The sequence below is a fragment of the Notamacropus eugenii genome, chromosome 6 (genome assembly GCF_028372415.1).
Source record: "Notamacropus eugenii isolate mMacEug1 chromosome 6, mMacEug1.pri_v2, whole genome shotgun sequence".
NCBI classification, from domain to species: domain Eukaryota; kingdom Metazoa; phylum Chordata; class Mammalia; order Diprotodontia; family Macropodidae; genus Notamacropus; species Notamacropus eugenii.
The window spans coordinates 196027482-196046180 of NC_092877.1; the positions used below are offsets into that span (position 1 = coordinate 196027482).

General features: G+C 39.5%; 1 long non-coding RNA gene across 3 annotated transcripts in view; it reads right to left on the minus strand.

The window, feature by feature from the left end:
• Window positions 1–15074, minus strand: part of LOC140512555 (uncharacterized) — a 31347-nt gene extending 16273 nt beyond the window's left edge. Inside the window, exons 1-2 of one of the 3 annotated variants that reach the window (XR_011969811.1) lie at window positions 14269–15074; window positions 329–493 (exon numbers count right to left, since the gene is read on the minus strand). This is a non-coding gene — a long non-coding RNA (uncharacterized lncRNA). Of the gene's footprint in view, window positions 1–328; window positions 494–13703 lie in introns of all 3 variants that reach the window. The other 2 variants (XR_011969812.1, XR_011969813.1) reach the window with 2 other exon arrangements.
• Between the last annotated feature and the right edge of the window lie 3625 nt (window positions 15075–18699).

Consider the following 18699-nt stretch of genomic DNA (forward strand, 5'->3'; position numbering starts at 1 on the left):
TTTCATGTATTCAAAAACATTATTCTGAGAAGGGGTCCATAGGTGTCACCAGACGGCCACAGAGCCCATCTCTCTCTCTCTCTCTCTCTCTCTCTCTCTCTCTCTCTCTCTCTCTCTCTCTCTCTTTCTCTTTCTCGCATGCACACACACACACACATATACACACACATACACACACAAAGCTATGGAGCTCGATTCTACAAGTATTCGTGATCCTCGCTATCTTCATGAGTCAGGGCTTCATTGTAATGAACCTATGCCAGTTGACCTTGTGCCACTACTGTGTGCTTACACGACATCCATATCACACAGCTATAATCCCCAATACCTATTCACAGGATCAATTGGGTCTCCCCTTCCTCCTTGACCACAGTAACAGTCATAAGGTTCAGATTCCTCTGGGCACTGAGCAGTCAGACCGAAGAGCATTTCTCCAATCTGGGGCATCTCCTGCTTGACTTCTCCACTGTCTCCCAGTTGCACAAAGGTGAATCTGTCACAATCCAATTTACAGAAGAAAGAAAAAGAAAATCAAATATTCATCTTTCAGGACATCACAGGATCTGAGTTTTAACCGAGTGAAATTCTTGGCAGTCCATAAAAGAACACTATAGGAATACTTTTGGAAGGCAATAGGATTTTTAGTCCAAAAACCTGGGTTCTAGCCTTTTTCCTGATATTGTGTGACCTGGGGAAAATAACATTATTTCTCTGTCCATCAGCCTTCTTTTCTGTCAGATGGAGACCAGCGGAACATGCTCACTTTACAGATGAAGAAGTGGATGCTCAGAGGGATTAAATTGCTCAGGTTCAACACTGCTAGTCAATTTCTCAGATGAGACTGTAACCCCAGGCTTCTTAACTCCAATTCTAGTGTTCTATCCATTATACTATTCTGCTTCTCCTATGTAATCAGGCAATACTCTGTCAACAAACATTTGTTAGGTACCCTCTTTTTGTCAGGGATTGTGTTAAGTACTGGAGATACAAGAGAGCAGAAAGACAACCTCTGCCTTCAAGGAGAATATGTGCTTTTACTAATTTTTCTTTATTTTTCACATTCTATTTTGTAAAGTGTGTTCCAAATTGTTTCCCTCCTTTTCTTTTCCTAGACCACCCATGGAGAAAGCAATCAATACAATATCAATTATACATATTAAGTCATGTAAAGCATATTTCCATATTAGCCATGTTTCAAAAAAGATAAAAGGAAGAAATGTAAAGGAAATTTTAAAATCCCTTAAATCTGCACTCAGACTCCACCAGATCTCTCTTTGGCGGTGAATAGGATTTTTATCATAAGTCTTCTGGAATTTCCTTGGGTTATTGTATTGATCAGAGTAGCTACATCTTTCAGAGTTCATAATACTGCTTTTACTCTGTATAATGTTTGAGGTATTTACAGTCTAATGTAGATAACATTGGTCTTATCTATTCACACATCTTAAGTATTTCGGAGTTACTTTTTATTTCTCCTGTTGTTGCAAGGTATAAATAGTTCTCCAGGTTCTGCTCACTTCACTCTGCATTATATCTGGTCAGGTTTCTCTAAAAATATCTCTTTTGTCATTGGTCGGGATGAAATTACATAATTCCCATCAAAGTACTTCGAAGAGACACGCACAACCTTTAATAAATAAAAGATACAATCCTTATCCCCTTACAGTTCATGAAAATTTCTGGGGATGATGAAGTAATTATCTATGAACAACTCTGATTTCTCCACCTCACTTATCACATTCTATCTCGCACTAAGGTCATTACAGACGTGTCTTATCCCTCTGCTTTAAGAAGCTCTATGTAATCAAGGACTATCTATTTTTTCACCTTTGCATGACCATCAGCTCGCACATAGTGACAGCTAACTGTCTGTTCAATACACCTACCATAAGTGTGAATGTGAATATCACCAAATAAATTTCCTAGGTCTGTCCCTTTACCTATCTTTGTAAATCCCCTGATCTGAACTGCTCACATTACTACCTTCCCTCGTCCTCCTGTAAAACTATTTGATGTAGTGACAATTCGATATGTTGGGCTGTCTCTCCATTTATATTTTTCTTTTTTCTTTTATTTATTTATTTAACTTTTAACATTCATTTTCACAAAATTTTGGGTTCCAAGTTTTCTCCTCTTTTGTCTCCTCCCCCACCCCAAAACACCGAGCCTTCTAATTGCCCCTATCACCAATCTGCTCTCTCTTCTATCATCCCTCTTTGCCCTTGTCTCCATCTTCTCTTTTGTCCTGTAGGGGCCAGGTAACTTTCTATACTCCTTTACCTGTATTTCTTATTTCCTAGTGGCAAGAAAGGTACTCGACAGTTGTTCATAAAACTTTGAGTTCCAACTTCTCTTCCTCCCTCCCTCCCCACCCCTTCCCTTTGGAGGGCAAGCAATTCAATATAGGCCATATCTGTGTAGTTTTGCAAATGACTTCCGTAATAGTTGTGTTGTGTAAGACTAACTATATTTCCCTCCATCCTATCCTGACCCCCATTGCTTCTATTCTCTCTTTTGATCCTGTCCCTCCCCATGAGTGTCGACCTCAAATTGCTCCCTCCTCCCCGTGCCCTCCCTTCCATCATCCCCCTCACCCTGCTTATCCCCTTATCCCCCACTTTCCTGTATTGTAAGATAGGTTTTCATACCAAAATGAGTGTGCATTTTATTCCTTCCTTTAATGGAGTGTGATGAGAGTAAACTTCATGTTTTTCTCTCACCTCCCCTCTTTATCCCTCCACTAATAAGTCTTTTGCTTACCACCTTTGTGAATGATAATTTGCCCCATTCCATTTCTCCCTTTTGCCTCCCAATATGTTTCTCTCTCACTGCTTGATTTCATTTTTTAAAGATATGATCCCATCCCCTTCAATTCACTTTGTGCACTCTGTCTCTATGGGTGTGTGCGTATGCGTGTGTGTAATCCCACCCAGTACCCAGATACTGAATAGTTTCAAGAGTTACAAATATTGTCTTTAAATGTAGAAATGTAAACATTTCAACTTTAATAAGTCTCTTATGACTTCTCTTGGCTGTTCATATTTTCATGCTTCTCTTCATTCTTGTGTTTGAAAATCAAATTTTCTTTTCAGCTCTGGTCTTTTCATCAAGAATGCTTGAAAGTCCTCTATTTCATTGAAAGACTAGTTTTTCCCCTGAAGTATTACTCACTTTTGCTGGGTAGGTGATTCTTGGTTTTAATCCTAGTTCCTTTGACTTCTGGAATATCCTATTCCACGCCCTTTGATCCCTTAATGTAGAAGCTGCCTAGGTCTTGTGTTATCCTGATTGTATTTCCACAATACTTGAATTGTTTCTTTCTAGCTGCTTGAAATATTTTCTCCTTGACCTGGGAACTCTGGAATTTGGCCACAATGTTCCTAGGCGTTTCTCTTTTTGGATTTCTTTCAGGCAGTGTTCTGTGGATTCCTTGAATATTTATTTTGCCCTCTGGTTCTAGAATCTCAGGGCAGTTTTCCTTGATAATTTCATGAAAGATGATGTCTTGGCTCTTTTTTTGATCATGGCTTTCAGGTAGTCCCATAATTTTTGAATTGTCTCTCCTGGATCTATTTTCCAGGTGAGTTGTTTTTGCAATGAGATATTTCACATTATCTTCCATTTTTTCATTCTTTTGGTTTTGTTTTGTGATTTCTTGGTTTCTCAAAAAGCCATTGGCCTCCCTCTGTTCCATTCTAATTTTGAAAGAACTATTTTCTTCAGTGAGCTTTTGAACCTCCTTTTCCATTTGGCTAATTCTGCTTTTGAAAGCATTCTTCTCCTCATTGGCTTTTTGAACCTCTTTTGCCAATTGACTTAGCCTATTTTTCAAGGTGTTATTTTTTTCAGCATTTTTTTGGGTCTTCTTTAGCAGGGTGCTGACCTGCTGTTCATGCTTTACCTGCATGTCTCTCATTTCTCTTCCCAGCTTTTCCTCCACCTCTCTAACTTGATTTTCAAAAATGTTTGAGCTCTTTTTGAGCTCTTCCATGGCCTGAGCCCATTTAGTGGGCTTAGATACAGAAGCCTTGACTTCTGTGTCTTTTCCTGATGATAAGCATTGTTCTTCCTCATCAGAAAGGAAGGGAGGAGAAACCTGTTCACCAAGAAAGTAACCTTCTTTAGTCTTATTTCTTTTCCCTTTTCTGGGCATTTTCCCAGACAGTGACTGGAATTCTGAGTGTCCTCTCCACACCCCCCTCGCCTCCAGATCCTCCCAGCCAGTGCTTGGGGTCTGAGATTCAAATGCTGCTTCCCAGCCTTAGGGCTTTGGGTGGGGGCAGGGCAGCTAGTCAGTGTGAGATTAAGTTCAGGTGCTCAGGTGGGGGCAAGGCTACCTCACGGGCTCAGTTCCCTCAGGGGGTTTATGCAGAGACCTTAAACAATGGATCCAGGCTCCTGCCTGCTTGGGGAGCCTGGGTCTGCTCCTGCCTCTGCTGCTTCATCCCTAGGGGGCCTGAGTTATGGGGGCACCCTACACCCCTCTCGACCTGCCAAAGAGACCCTCTCACCAACCCCTGTCATCTGTGGGTGGAGGGACCTGCGTGGCCACTCGAGAATCTGTCCCTGAAGCCTGCTCGGATCCGCTCCTTTCGGCACTGAGCCATGGCAGGGCTGGGCTCTGCTCTGTGCCCGCAGTGGGACAGACCTTTTGCGAGAGTTTTGCAGGGCTCTCTGGAACAGAAATCTCATCCGCTCCGCTGTTCTGTGGCTTCTGCTGCTCCAGAATTCGCTGGGGCTTCTTTTTTACAGATACTCTATGGGTTGTGGTTTTGGACCTAGCGTATGTGCGTCTGTCTACCTTGCCATCTTGGCTCCGCCTCCCCCCCCCACCCGTATGTCTATTTAAGCCAGGATTAAATCACACTATGTAGTCTGTGTCCCAATCTACACTTATATCAAGGCTAAATTGAGTTAAAATGACAAGAGCAGCCTTGAAAGAAAAGTTACATGATGTTAACATGCTTCTGGAAAGAGTTGTATAGAAGTTCTGATTGTATGTACAGCAGTCATAAATTTCCAATTCATCTAGGATAAGACTAAGGATGGTGTCTTGTCTAAACACAGTGTCCCCCAAATTGTTACTTCCAGGGATCAGAGAAGGCTCCCAAATGGGTTACCAACAGGATATGTTACTCCACTCCTCCCATCTTAACCAAAGCCAGGCTACCCTTACTTTCAAGCCCTGGAAGGATTTCCAGTTTTTAAGGAAATAGGAAATAGGTCTCTTTCCTCAAAATATTATGGAATGTTGGAGGGATGTATGGAAAATCTAACTAATGTAAAAATCAGTCAAATAAGTAAGCATATATGAAGCACACTGGCTATGTACCAGAAACTGTACTAATGCCTGAATATGCATAGAAAGGCCAAAACATGATGCCTGTTCTCAAGGAAATTACACTCTGACACAGAAGATATCAATTAAAAACTATTTTAAAAATACATGAAAAGGGAAAATGTGATTAGGTTGAAAAAACAGTTGTAGATTCAAAGACATATACATACTCTTAAGGATCAATTTGTAATTCAGTTTTCAATTCCTCCATTGAATAAGAATCAATTTCATAAATATATGTAAAACATCTACTCTAATAGGAGTGTGAAGTAAGGAAAGATGACCAAGGATGCAGCAATTATCCCAAGTAACTGTTATTCCACTTTTTAAATGTTCTCTTTGATATACAAATGTGTGTTTTGGTAGTGGTGGTGGTGGTTTTGTTAGTGTATGGTGTCTTCTTGGCCCCACTTAGGATTTTCTTGGCAAAGATGCTAGAGTGCTTTACTTTGTTCTTCTGCAGCTCATTTTCAGATGAGGAACTGAGGCTACTGGGGTTACACTTGACCATTGTCACACAAGTATGTGTGTGAGGCTTAATTTGAACTGACAAAGATGAATCTTTCTGATTTCAGGCCCAGGACTCTATCCACCGATGCACTTAGCACCTCATGCAAAAGTATACTCATTCCATGTTGAAATAGAAGAGGAATATCCAATGTTTAGCACTGAACTACAAGTTACCATGAAAAAAAGGTGAAAATGGGAGCTTTATTTCTAACAATTTTGGTCTCTGGAATTTGTTGATTAAATAAGGGTATGTATTAAAAGACAACTAGGAAGCACAGTGGATAGTGTGCTGTTCCTGAAATGTGATAAGAATAAGCTTGACTTTTTGAGTCCCCCATTCTCCCCCCTTTTACCTTCCATTGAAAAAGGTTTTTTCTTTTTTAAAATTAATTTTATTTATTTTCAGTGTTCTATAATCACTACGATACAAGTTAGATTATTATTTTTCCCCACCTCCCTCTTAGCTCTCTTTCTCCTCCACAAGATTACATATAATCTTAAATAGGTTATACGTATACATTCCTATTTTCCTACATTTTATGTATAGTTATACTGAGTAAAATTAAAATGAATAGGGGAAATCATGTAACAAACCAAAACCCAATTCACACACACACACACACACACACACACACACACACACACACACACACACCTAAAAATAATCTGCTACATTGTGCAATTGAATTCCATAGATCTTTCTTTGAATGTGGAAGGCATTTTGCCTTAGAAGACAGTTGGGATTTTTTTTTTTAAGTTCTTGCATTGCTGTGATTTTCCAAGTATACTGGAAAAAACCTCTTGCACACAATGGTCGTTGCTGTGCAGAAAGTTCTCCTCGTTCTTCTCCTTTCGCTGAGCATCAGATCATACAAGTCTTTCCAGACTTCTCTGATGTGTTCCTGTTCATCATTTCTTACAGCACAATAGTATTCCATTACATTCTTGTACTATAACTTTTCAGCCATTCCTCAATTGATGGTCATCCCCTTGTTTTCCACTGTTTGGCCACCAAAAAGGCTGCTGCTATAAATACTTTGGTATGTGTGGGACCCTTTCCTATTTTTTTTGATGTCTTGGGGATACAGTCCTAGAAGCGATATTGCTAGATCAAAGGGTATGCATATTTTTGTAGCCCTTTGGGTGTAGTTCCAAATTGCTCTCCAGAATGGTTGGATCAGCTCACAGTTCCACCAGCAAAGTATTGTGTTCCACCTCTCTCGTATCCCCACCAACATTTATCATCTTCTTGTTCTGTCATGTTTGCCAATCTGATAGGGGTGATGTGGTACCTCAGAGTTGTTTTGATTTGCATCTCCCTAATCAAAACTGATTTAGAGCATTTTTTCTTATGAGTATAGAAAGCTTTGAAGTATTCCTCTGAAAACTGCTTGTTCATAACTTTTCATCATTTATGAATTGGGAAATGACTTGTATCCTTGTGCATTTGACTCAATTCTCTATATATTTTAGAAATGAGGTCTTTATGACACACTAGTTGCAAAAATACTTTCCAGTTTCCCTGCCTATCTTGTTTCCATTGGATTTGGCTGTGCAAAAACTTTTCAGTTTAATGTAAGCAGAATTCATCTGCCACTTCATAGTGCTTTCTATCTCTTCTTTAGTCACACATTCTTCCCTTCTCCATAAATCTGATAAATACATTAATCCATGCTCCACGAATTTGTCCATGGTATTAATGTTTATACTTAGATCGTGCACCCGTTTGGATTTTATTCTTCTGTACGATTTCAGTCTTTGGTCCATGCCTAGTTTCTGCCACACTTATATCCAGTTTTCCCAGCAATTTTTGTAGAACAGTGAGTTCTTATCCAGGAAGAGGGGGTCCTTGGGTTTATCAAACAGTAGATTGCTATATTCATTGTCTACTGTGTCTTCAGTCTCTAGCTATTCCACTTGTCTTACCTTATATTTCCTACCCAGTAACAAGCAGTTTTGATAATTGCTGCTTTATGATACAATTTCAGATCTGGTAGTGCTAGGCCACCTTCCCTAACATTTCTTTTCATTAGTCCCCTTGATATTCTGGACATTTTGTTGTTCCAAATGAATTGTGATATAATTTTATCCAGATATAAAAATACTTATCTGATAGATTAATTTCTATGGCACAAAATAAGTAAATTAATATAGGTAGATTTGTCATTTTTATTATATTCCCTTGGCCTACCCACGAGCAACTGATATTTTTCCCCTTACTTAGATCTGACTTTATTTGTGTGAAAACTGTCTTGTACTTTTGTTCATATGGTCCCTGCGTTTGTTGGCAAATACACTCCCAAATATCTTATAGTGTCTACCCTGGCTTTAAATGGGATTTCTCTTTCTGTCTCTTGCTGTTGGGCTTTGTTACTTATATTACATATATATATATACAAATAAGGAAGATTTGTGTGGGTTTATTTTGTAACCTGCAACTTTGCCAAGGTTGTTCATTTTTTCAATTAGTTTTTTACTTGAATCTCCGGAATTTTCCTAGTATATCATCATATCATCTGCAAAGAGTGATAACTTAGTTTCTTCTTTGCCTATTCTAATTCCTTAAAATTCTTTATCTTGTCTAATTGCTATACTTAACATTTCTTTTTTTATTTTAATTTCCTGATTCCTTTTTTTTTAATTTAAATTAATTAATTTATTTAAGTTTTTGACATTCATTATCACAAAGTTTTGGGTTCCAAATTTTCTCCCCATTTCTCCCCTCCTCCCACCCCCAAACGCCAAGCATTCTAACTGCCCCTATCTCCAGTCTGCCCTCCCTTTTAACATTCCTTCCTTCCCTTATCCGCATCTTCTCTTTTGTCCTATAGGGCAAGATAAACTTGTATACCCCATTACCTATATTTCTTATTTCCTAGTTGCAAGAACAATACTCAGCAGTTGTTCCTATAACTTTTGAGTTCCAACTTCTCTTCATCCCTCCCTCCCCACCCATTCCCTTTGGGAAGAGAAGCAATTCAATATCAGCCATATCTATGTAGTTTTGCAAATGACTTCCATAACAGTCGAGTTGTGTAAGACTAACTATATTTCCCTCCATCCTATCCTGCCCCCATTGCTTCTGTTCTCTCTTTTGATCCTATCCCTCCCCAAGAGCGCTCCCTCACCCCACTCGTCTCCCTTCCATTATCCCCTCCACTCTGCTTATCCCTTTCTCCCCCACTATTCTGTATTGTAAGATAGGATTTCATACCAAAGTAAGTGTGCATTTTATTCCTTCCTTTAGTCGAATGTGATGAGGGTAAGCTTCATGTTTTTTCTCTAACCTCCCCCTTTTCCCCTCCACTGAAAAGTGTTTTACTTGCCTCTTTTAGGAGAGATAATTTGCCCCATTCCATTTCTCCCTTTCTCCTCCCAATATATTTCTCTCTCACTGCTTAATTTCATTATTTTAAGATATGATCCCCATCCTGTTCAATTCACCTTGTGCTCTGCGTGTGTGTGTGTGTGTGTGTGTGTGTAATCCCACCAACTACCCAGATGCTGAAAAAAGTTTCAAGAATTACAAATATTGTCTTTCCCTGTAGGAATGTAAATAGTTCTACTTTAGTAAGTCCCTTATGACTTCTCTTTGCTGTTTACCGTTTCATGCTTCCCTTCATTCTTGTGTTTGAAAGTCAAATTTTCTTTTCAGTTCTGGTCTTTTCATCAAGAATGCTGGAAAGTCCTCGATATCATTGAAAGACCATTTTTTTTCCCCTGAAGTATTATACTCAGTTTTGCTGGGTAGGTGATCCTTGGTTATAGTCCTAGTTCCTTTGACTACTGGAATAACATGTTCCACGCCTTTAGATCCCTTAAGGTAGAAGCTGTTATATCTTGTGTTATCCTGATTGTATTTCCACAGTACTTGAATTGTTTCTTTGTAGCTGCTTGCAATATTTTTTCCAGCTGCTAATATAAACTTCTTGATAATACTCTAAGTCAAACCATATGATTGTCCTCTGTATTGCCTTGAAACCTAAAATAGCAGTTTAACACCTTAACAAAAGTTAAGTTGCTCCACAATCTAGTTCTCGTGTAGCGCTCCAAGTTAACTTCATACTTTTCCCCTTGATATTTTCTTATGTCTCTGTTATGCTGGACTAGTAACTTTCTCTGATCTCATTATGTACAGTGCTACCTCAGTGTATTTCTCTTGGCCATTCTCCCATCATACTACACATCTTCTCTTCTTTCAGAACCAAAGTCAGGCACTAAGTCCTCCATAAAGCCTTTTCTGATTCTCACTGTTCCCCACGCAAAGGTATTATTGTCAAATTTCGTAGAACGTTGACTGGATTTCTCCCTTTTTCTTTAAAACAGTCTGCACTGCATCATGCAATAATGATTAGGAAGCATTGAAAAGAGGGGTCCTGGGCTTATTATCAGGAAATACCTGCATTTGAAACGTATTTCTCACTCTGACTAGTTGTGTGACCGTGGTAAAAAATCTGTAATATTCATGAACGTCCTTTTTCTTACCTGGGAAATGGAGATTGTAACTGTAGTAAATTGCTGTGAGGCTCAAATGAGATAATACTCATCCAATCTTAACCTGTTATATCAATCAACAAGCAGTTATTAAAAGCCAATATCCCAGTTAAGAAATATATGGCAGCTATTTATGTCGATCAGCGTATGTCATAGTCACTGTTCCCCACAATTACCCTGCCCCCACACACCATTTCACGTTTCCTGGGACTAGAATTGGTGTGAATGTCTGCATTCATGTCTGCATCTTCAGTACTTAGCATGCTGTCTGGTACTTAGTCATTTTTAAATAATTTACTCTAATTCAGTCAACATGTATTGATCCTGAAGCTGTTGCTTGAAGACAATCATGTTAATGAGCAGAGACTTTTACGGACATTCTAAAGAGCACTTCTGAGTATTCTCAAGAGCGTCAGAGCTTACTGACACTGAATCTTTATCAGGTCTGATTCTACTTCAAAACTTTCCTTTTCCTTGGTGCAGACGTAATACTACATCCCTGCTTACCAAGACTGAGATTGTTGTCTAGTTCAGAAATGGAATGCTGAGAGGAACAGAAGGAGAAACAGAATTTTCTGAGGTGGCTCAGAAGGATTTGGAAGACAGAGGCAAAAAGCAGTAATGGATGTTTGTGCACAAGTGAGATAAAGCTTATCTTAAATGAAATTGACTAATCTCTCAGAGGTGAAAGATAGAGGGAAAATAAAGAGTAGGGGAAGAAACATTGTGTATGTATTATAATCCAGGAGAGGGAACGATTAAAGTGGTTGGGAAATGGAGACGGAGCTAGATGGTACTCACCCTGGCCACCAAGTGGTGCCACTAGCCTGGGAGAGCTTAGTTGTGGATTGTCTTTGGGGTGGTAGAGAAGTGAGGGGGACAAGATGGAGGGGAGTGGGAGACCTTATACAATTGTGGGCTTTCAAAGGGATGGGAAATTCACAAATTAAGTAGTAGCACATAGAAACAAATAGCAAATGGCAGAATTCAGCTCAGAGGTTCAAAATTTAGCATTCTCCCAGGAATTCCTTTATAGCAGTTATTGTTTAGTTTGGCTGCTAATATGACCGTAGTCTACTTGAAATTTCTGCCTGTGTGTTGCTTGCCTGTGTGTTGCTTACCTCTGCTTGGCTTTACCTATCTCATTAATTTAATGTTGTGCTTACTCCTCATTTGGATTTTCAATTTTGTGGCTGTTTCTTTTTGGGGTTTTTTGTAATATTTCGTTAGAGTTCTTCTTATGAGTAATAATATTAAGGGTCACAGAAAACAAAATTATGCACTAGTAGTTTTCCATTTACTATCCTATGGCTGATTCCGAGTTTTCTACAGTTTTGCCAGCACTTCTTTTATTCTTCATTTGCTCGTGTTCTCTGTTAGAGGCAATTAAAAAAAAAATAGAACCTCATCAACATCCTGTTCCACAAGGATTTCATCTTTCACACTTTCTTACAAACATGATTTTTCTATCACTTTGTCACAAAATTTCGTTGTCCTCACAAAATGTAAATATGCTTAAAATGAACACTGTATTTAATTTGTTTTGCAATTCGGAAACCTGGTCATTTTTAAAATTTGCCTTTCATTAAACAAACCTACACTTTCCCATAATGATGGGGAAATCACTTCACTGTATCTGATATAAACAGAACATAGATAATGAAATTAGAATCTTAAACTTCACTTTACACTAATCCCAACTTGAGTCTCTAGAACATAAAATTAATATTGCCTTTGATGCCACTTCTTGCAGTTTCAAAAAATGTCGTTCCACATAAACTGGAGGATATTCACAAAATGTAACTGTATTCGTTAATTTCAAAGCAGAATATAAATATTAGACCACACAACCAAGTTGAATGTTAGCCAAACGCATCTAAAAGAAATCATCCTTTGATAGGTTCATAACACCTCTGAGGACTTCAGATAAGTGTGAATGTATTTTCTAGTTAGAAATTTTAAGCAACCTTTTCAAATATTCCCCTACTTATGGCATTTTATTTTCCCCTTACTGATGAATGTTCAAAGTCATTTTTAAATGAACACTTTTTAAAATACGAACTGTGATGAATAAAAAGATTATTTTCAGTAGTCTGTTATGTAATAAATATGGTTTATTTTCTTGGTGGACCATTAATTTGTCCTTTTTATCCCATGTGCATAGGACTTCATGTGGTACTGTGAAAAGCTCACTTTTTCTGGAGAAGGGAGACTTGGGTCCACCTCTTTTCTTTATCGTTCACTACATCTGGGGCATTAGGCAGATCACTTCACTATCTTGGGCTTCATTTTTGGGTCCTAATTTTCTCATCTGGGAATAAGGAAGGTGTAGGATAACATGACATCTCTTTCCCTTCATGCCTCTACATCCCAGCGTATGTAAGGTATTTTGAAACTTTAGAGAGTTAGATAAACATCAGTTATTCATATGATCATATTTCTAATGTGCAGCATACTTCATGTATGCCTGAAGTATGGCCAGAGATCCAAGTTCACAAGTACATCAAAGTCGTCAATTATTAGCAAAACAGCATTCCTATATGATATTTGACTATACTGACATATGTTATACTCAGCATTCTTATGAAAGAACAAAATATGATTTTTAACATTAAGAATATTTCAAAACCAACAAGAATAAATTCTCCACATAGAAAGTTAGGAAAACATACTACTAGTATACTTTGACTTAAAAATTACTTTTACATGGGTGAATAATTAAAATTGTTGCCTTAACATTAGAGTCAAAAACAGTGTTCACAAAACAGTACAAAAACCAAGACCACAGGAAAACTCTCAGGCTTTGAAACCTACCTGGTTCTCAGTGTCCCTGTATTCCACTTACTTGAGCAAGAAAATGAAGGAAGCAACCAGACAAGCTTTCTTTTGTTTTAGAAATACAAAGTACTTGGTCATTTTTGTGGTATCTCTACAAGTAGTTTGTTTTCTTCTTCTTTAAAAATGAATATTAATATTCTTTACCTACATAGCATCCTTATTATGGTCTGCATGAACAGCACAAGGTATTTCATTATGAACACTTATTTCACATCTCATTCAAAAACTTTACCCACAAGTATACCATAAAGTAATTGACCTTTAAGGATAAACTTACTCATCAATAAATCTTTATATCTGCCTTTTTAACCTTCCTATAAGATGAGTCAAAATGAAAACGTGTGATTACTAAACAGCAAAAATAAGTATTCACCTTTTCAAAGCAATGTTAATTAAGGAAAATGCACGTCACCAAGAATAGATGGCAATAACGATGAAATTAAGTTCCTCTACATAAGATTCCAAAGGAACTTTCCTTTTCACTACAAAATGCCACAAAAACATTACAGAAATTTCACCTTACTTGTTTTCTCTTTGCTGCAAGGTATTCCCTCTACACAAATATCATAGAAATTCCTCAGCAGTTTACAGAGTGGTCTATGGGAGAGTCAGGATAGTGTTTAGACTAAATCAACGTTCAGCCAAACAAACCAAAGACACATATCTTGGTAAAGGAGATATTTCTGTAGCTCTGAGACCATTCGCTAGCTCATTTCTCAAAGTGTTATAATTCCAAGCCCCGCCCCCCCCAAACAACAAAAAAAAGCGAGTGAAAATCAGATGCGTGAACTACATTTCAAAATACCTTAAGGAATGATAGTGATTAATAGCCTTGGGGCAGGGGGAAAGGAAACAGCTGCAAGCAGAGGTGAAGGACAGACTTTGAAGATGGGGTTTGGAAAGGAGGTTGGGCAGGGAGTGGTGGAGGGATGCTTCTTAGGGGTTGTTGGGGAAACTTGGAGACAGGTAGTTTGGTGGGAGGGGGGTGTTGTGCAAAGGTGGCAGGCAGTGAGGAAAGGTCAGGTCTGGGAGAGGAAGGAGGAGTCAAGGGGTGGAGGGAGGAGGTAGACAGCCGCTGTTCTGTTTACCTGAAGCACTCACTTCTCCAGGACCTGGAGAGAAATCATTCCCTGCATCTGGCTTCATTCCAGATGGGACCAGAGCAGAACTGGACTGCGCAAAACTTCATCCAGTCCCCTTTCCGCACCTGGCTTCTCCATCACGGGCTTCCGCCCCCCCTTGAGGAGCCCCAGTTCCCCACTCAGCCACCAAGAAAACCGCTACAGTTCTCAGCTGCGTGAGAGACATTCCGGTCCCGGCGTGGCAGCTCCCCAGTCTCGGCTCCCCACGAGCCCCTACAGCTTTGGGGCGCACCTGTGGGGAGGGTTAGAGGATCCTTCGCGGAAGTTGGGAGAGCCCCCGGGACAGGCACGCTGAGAGAGGCTCAGCGTGGTTCCGGAGCACCCCGCCCTTCCTAGGCGGGAGCTCCACCAGCTGGACTGACACCTGTGCCCACAGACCCGAGTCTCCGCGGGTTCTGTCCCCAGCTGCGAGGAGCACTCCCATCTCCATGGACTGCCCCTCTACCTGCTGCGCGCAGGTCCTCCTGCAGCGACCCAGTAGCCACTTTTTCCACGGGCGCCTGCCTCCACCAACCTTTCACGCCCTCTAGCCATCACGCACGTTGGTGTTCCCTCTCCCATTCCATCCTTCTCCCCAATGCCTATGCACGCACACACGCACACACGCACACACACACGCACACACACACGCACACACCGTGCCCTAGTTTTCTCTTTCTATGACCTGGCCTTTGCAGCTTCTGTTCTGTCCCTTAGCTGCTGAAGAGCCAATCCTTGGTTGAAGCCATTATCCCCCATAGTCCTTCACTCAGGGCAAGTTGCCCCACAGCTATGCATAGTCTCTTTTCCCCTTCAGGTCCTGGTCCTGGGTAGTAGTGGCACACTACATTTTATTGTACTATGCAATTTTACCGTTTGTGTGGGTCGTACATTCTTCTGGTGGACTCTTTTAGAATGTGGAGCTAAACCTATTCCCAAGAACATTTCTCAAGCAGCTTGTAGGTTCCTTATTCAGTTTTCTTAATATTAGGAACAGCATCCTGACCCCAGGAGTCAGCCCACCCATTTGCAGGAGCCTCCAGGCATCTCTGGCTCTGGTACACTGCCAGTGAGTTACGTTTAGCCGAAGACAGGACGTGTCTTCAGTTTCAGTCAAAATTCATTCCTCTTAATTGGATCATGTTTGCAAACTACTTTATTACTACCTTTGAGTAGTGCTAAAGTCCCCATTAGCTTTTTATTTTAGGTCTAGGCCTCAGATGACTAGCCAGCTCTAGAGAACTAAACAGAGAAAACTTTTCTCTCAAAATCTTAATACTGAATTTTACAATTAATTTTGAGTAAATCATTGGGGAATCATGGCCGTTAGCTACATTCTCAAATCCTAGAAAACAGTGTTCCTCTAAAAGAATCTTTTTGAAAGGGTGGGTCAGAAAGCGAGAGGAAATCAAAATAATAATTAAAAAAAAGTGCCCTGGACGAATCAGATACAAAGAGCCGTTAAATATTGGACTACCTTGAATGAAGTTTCAGGGACTTTACAAACGGATTTCACTTGCTCTCAATGGATTTCCAAAGACAGGTACCACTGAATGGGTCAATATCAAGGACAGCAAGAACATGTTTTTCTGTCTGTGTCCGAAGTAGGATAAAAGTAATTATGATTTGTCAGGTTAAGCAAATATGTATTCCTAATAATCATGATGATGATATGGTAACAACGTATCAATCTAGACCATCAATTTAAGAAAATTCGTTCTTCCTGTTAACAATGGTTTAAATCCAAGACTCATAAGAAGCATTGCTTTTGCTTTGATGGGCTCAGGAAGAAAGACAGGCAAATGCATCATTTATAGGCATAGCAAGAAAGGATTGATGATTGGCCATAATAATTGAGTATGCACAAGATAGTCCTGGTTTTTTTTTTTTTAACAGCACCCTGGTTGTGTTCAAAATAATGAAAATCCTTGCCAAGTAGCAGATGTATTTCAGGAAAGCATTTAATACTCTAAGGCCTTTCTACCTTCTCCACAAACCAGTCCCACCATTCTGAATAGCCTGGCCTTTGCTGGAGGGTCAATTGTGTTAACTTGTTGTTTTTCAATCGTATGCAATTCTTCGTGACCCCATTCGGGGTTTTCACGGCAAAGATACTGAGTTATTTGCCATTTCTTTCTGCCCCCTATTTTATGGATGAGGAACTGAGGCAAACATGGGTCAGTCACTTGTCCATGGTCACACACCTAGGAAGTATCTGGGGCCATATTTGAACTCAGGCAGATGAGTCTTCCTCACTCCAGGAGCTTTACTCTATCCACGGGGCCATCTCCTATCTCTGGAATGAGAATATCTGAGTCCAACGTTCACCTCTTTCACTGTATGACATCATATAACCTTTCTGGGCTTCAGTTTCTGTATCTGAAGAAGGAGGGAATGGGACTAGTTGATTTTTAAGGTCCTTTTCAAATCTGTAGCTAAAATCCTATGGTGCTCGATTCTTAATAAATGTATGTTGAATCTACAAAGGGGTCATCATTGAAATTCTGGTAAGAGATTATGTAAAATTCAATATTCTTCAAATGTGCTGTTACTCAAACATTCTATGATTTGCACATTACAATAATTTCAAGAAAAGCACTAACCCTGAGGAGTTGTAGCATTCAAGTACTCTCATGGTGAGGATTTATTTGTCCTGTGCCACTTTCAGTGATCCTGACTCACCAAAGATACTTCCCCAAGCCCAAATCACTATAACATTAAAACAAGTCAAGCAGCAGCTCAGCATTTGACAATCCTATCCAAGAATGTTTTCTGGCCCCAATGGGCAGTAATTAATCCCTACTTAATATTTCCATCCCCCAATGGAGTCTTATGCTGCCTTCAGGAGGATCTTTTTCAACCATATTTAGACTGGTGTCTGAGCATGTGCCCGAATACAGGAGTAATGGCCTCAGAAGTGTCTAAGTGCAAAATGACAAGAGTCTTCACCATCATCACAATAATAGGAACCATTTATATAGCACTTTCGTTTTCAAAGTACTTGGCATATCCAATAACCCCTAAGGTTTCAGCTATCAAAATCTGCCTTGCTTTTGGCAGAACAACCTCAGGTAAGAGCATGATACCCAATGTGCAGAAAAGAGAGGAGAGGAGGATGAGCTGAGTTGCCCAACTGGAACTAGTCAACTGGATCCCCACTGGATAGCTTAGACTGCTCACAGGTTGTGTTTATCCTTCATTCTTGAAGAGCACCACGGCACCAGGAAGATGATGAGGTGACTTACAATTGAATTGGATTGAGTGAGGGTGGGCTCTACACAGTCACAAGTCTCACTTTCTCCTGCAGAGTGATCTGAGTCCAGTGGCCTGATAGAGATCAGGACAACTGGAGATAGCCCTGGATACTGTTGGATACTTGGCCTTTTAAAGCTATGATCTTTCCAAGTTCTCACTTTGAATGAGTTAGAGCCCATTCAGTGATTAGGTCTATTTAAGAAGTGAGTCAAGGGATGACCCCTTGAACTGAAAAAAATAAAATAAAATTGAGACCCATTTGATCCTTACAAAACAGTGGCTATCCTTCTACCCTTTCTACAGATGTGATGTGTCTGAGGTAGGACCTGTATTCAGGTGTTCCTGATTCCAGCTCTAAATATTGCACCACTTACATGTCTAAAGCATTATTTTCAGAAATTTTGGTTCAGGATCAAAGTGTACTGGAAAGGTTTTCAGAACATCTGCCATTCCTACTGTGCTGCAAACTAGCTGTAAGAGCTTCAGTGATTTCTTGAAATTTGGAAGACTTCTGTTTCCTCATCTATAAAATGTGGGCTGGACCAGACTAAAGTCAACCAGAGTATTTTTAAAAATAGTGTCTCATATTTCCCTAGTCCATCTAGAGTGAAATGCTAGACTTGCCTGTCTTATCTTTGCCTTTTCATATCTCTTAAGAGTGCCTCCAAACTGGAATAATCTCCCCAAAAGCTTTTTCTATAGAAATCATTCTTTTCCAAACCAAGTGTACTTCTGCTATGAAGCCTTTTTCTGGTTTTCTCAGATGTGAGTGATTGATTTCGTCAAATGTTCTAGTTAGACCTTGTGATTTGCTCTTATTATGTTCAAACATTTATTTTAAATTTGATTAAATTAGGTTTCTAAAATGTATATAATTCATCTTTTCTCCTCACCTCATCCCTCATTATGAAAGAAACCCAAACCAAACAACAAGCTTATAACAAATATTTATATTGGAAGAAAACATTTTTCTGCATTTTTTTAGTTTGTTATTTTCAAGTCAAAAGTTTTTTTGTTATTCTATTTTCCCCACTATCCAGTTCCACATTTAACAACAACAACAACAACAACAACAACAACAACAACAACAACAACAACAACAACAACAGAAAAAACCCAGTCATATATATTTCTGTAGTTCAG